Source organism: Cherax quadricarinatus, chromosome 43 (genome assembly GCF_038502225.1).
Source record: "Cherax quadricarinatus isolate ZL_2023a chromosome 43, ASM3850222v1, whole genome shotgun sequence".
Lineage (NCBI taxonomy): Eukaryota > Metazoa > Arthropoda > Malacostraca > Decapoda > Parastacidae > Cherax > Cherax quadricarinatus.
In genome coordinates, this window is record NC_091334.1 from 27561667 (window position 1) to 27564166 (window position 2500).

General features: G+C 44.6%; 2 protein-coding genes across 5 annotated transcripts in view; one reads left to right on the forward strand and one right to left on the reverse strand.

The window, feature by feature from the left end:
• The window catches only part of LOC128694212 (uncharacterized), a 233316-nt gene that overhangs the window by 201332 nt on the left and 29484 nt on the right, over nt 1-2500 (reverse strand). The gene's annotated exons all lie outside the window — the stretch shown is intronic.
• The window catches only part of LOC128705363 (uncharacterized), a 77024-nt gene that overhangs the window by 71838 nt on the left and 2686 nt on the right, over nt 1-2500 (forward strand). For all 4 annotated transcript variants that reach the window (XM_070093798.1, XM_070093795.1, XM_070093796.1 and 1 more), the window contains one exon: nt 1-2500. This exon is cut by the window's left edge and continues 1083 nt beyond it; it is cut by the window's right edge. The gene's annotated coding sequence lies outside the window, so the exon portion shown is untranslated.

Sequence of the window (2500 nt, forward strand, 5' to 3'; positions counted from 1 at the left end):
TGCCCGGAGTGAGATGGTGAATGCAGAGTTTAGAGACTGGTGGAGACAATTGTGGAGGGCAAGGGATGGGGTAGGGAGTATTTTGGATTGGTGGGAAAATAGGGCTAAACCTGGTATCGCTGGGTTTTATAAATATAAAGGAAGGGAGGAGGCGAGGTGGAGGTACGGTTTACAGAATCATTTGGAACAGCAGCTCAGTGAGTGTTATGTGAGAGAGGAGGGGAAGTCTTTTGAAGAAATATCAGGGCTAAGAGAGAGACTAAGGGACATACATAATGAAAGATTTGATGAATTAAGAGTAAGGGCAGGTATGGATGCCGTGCTATGGGGAGATAAACCGTCGGGTAGTGTGTTAAGAAGTTTTCGCGTTCGACAACAGGAGTCCACTATAATACTTTTAGAGGTTAGTGACGATTTAGAAGGTTATACTAAGGGGCAAATGTTGGTGACAACTGAGGGGATAAGTAATTATGCGGATTTTTGGTTTAAAAGGAAATGGGAAAAGGGTAACGTGGGGATAGTAAATAAAGAAAGAGGAGGGGTGAAGGCCTTGAGGAAAGGTGGGGAGGACAGAGGGGGTCTGGAGGGAATAATAAGTATGGAAGAAGTGAAAGAGGCGGTGTTCAATTTAAGTAAGGGGAAAGCACCGGGAATTGATGGGCTTTCCAGTGATTTTTATAGAGTGCATTGGGAACCATAAATGTTTGTTTGGTTCAGGTATTGAATATTATGCTGAAGGAAGGGAAATTGGGAACGTCACAGAGGACGGGTGTGGTCGTGCTTGTAAAGAAAAAGAGGGAGGGAAGAACACTGAGCACGTACAGGGCCATATCTTTAATGTGTACGGATTATAAGATTTTTGTGAAGATTCTAGGGACAGGATGAAGAGGGTGATAGGTGGTATTGTGCACAAGGGTCAGTTGGGGATTCCGGGTCGTAGTATGAGGGATGGACATAGTCGTATTAGGGAATTTTTGCAGGGTTGTAAGGGTGGTGGAATTTTGGGCATTAATTGGGAGAATGCTTATGACGGTGTGAATAGGGAGTACATGGTTGACACTTTAAGGCTTATGGGTTTTGGGGAGGGAATAATAAAATGGGTGAAGACCTTGTATGCAGAAGCCACGATTCAGGTGCAAATTAATGGTAGGTTGGGTAGCGTGTTGAAAATGGAGAAAGGTTTGAGACAGGGGTGCCCAATGTCTCAAATTCTGTTTGCATGTATGCAACACCCGTTTTATGGAATGGTTGAGGAAGCAACAACATTACAGGAGGAGGGTAAGGGGTTCACAGAGGTAGTTGGTTATGTAGATGACACAACAATACTGATCAATGATGTCGAAGGTTTGTGAAAGGTGGAGAGAGTAATGAGTTTTTTTGGAGAGGCGGCAGGCATGCGTGTCAACAGAGCAAAATCGAAATTATTAGAGATAGGAGATTGGGTGGGGGGTAGAATGGGGATGGAGTTTGGATGGGATGTGACTGAACAGCTGAAAATTTGTGGGATTATCTATATGGCAGATGAGCAAGAGGCTAGACGGAGGAATTCGGAATTGGTGGGAGAGAAAGTTGTACAACGGATTAGGAACCTAAGAGCGAAGGATGTTACTTTAATGCAAAGGGCAATAATAATAAATTCATTGGTTTATAGTAAAGTGTGGAACGTGGCAGTGGTGTATCCTTTACGGGAACAGGAGATAAAGGAGATACAGAGAAGGGTGCTTCGTTATATATGGGGTTTTGGACGAGCATGGCTAAGTAAAGAGGTGGTTATGACGAATGTGCGAAAAGGGGGAGTAGGGCTTTTGATGCTAGGGCCGAGGGTAAAGGCCATGTATGTTAAACAGAGGTACGTAAGGGAGGAGGAGGTAAAAGGGGTGAGGGTTGGGAGGGTGATGGGGGATGTACGACGATGGTGGGGAGGAAAGGACTTAATGGAATGTGAAAATATGCTAAGGGTTATGTTAGTAATAGGTGAGGTAACAAACCTTAAGGTGGGAAGGTTAGTAGAGATGAGTAGGAAACCAGAAGTCATGCAAGGGGTGGCGGTATACCCTTTGTATGATTGGGGTACGATTTGGCATGATTTCAGGAAGCTTAGTTTAATGCCGAGGGTAAGGGAGTTAGTTTATAGGTTTGTAATGGGAATTTTAGCGACAAAGCAGGCTTTGTGTGTTATGGGTTTGGTAAAGGAGGCGAAATGCGAACATTGTGAGGAATCGGAAACAGCTTTTCATGTCGTATATTTTTGTAGGGAGTTGGGGCAGGTACGGGTGTGGCTGGCTAGAGTCTTCAAGTTAACGGGTGGGGGCAATGTAGAGCTCCTGCGTGCCCTAACTTTAGAGGTAAGGGGGGTGTCTGAGGTTGTAAAGAGAGCCATTCTGTACATTGTGACAGATTTCTTGTATTATTCCTGGGGCTTGAAGGAAAAGGGTGGGGGGATTAGGGTAAGGGCAATTGCAGCAGGAATTTATCGCACAGTCTATAGAAATAAACTCAT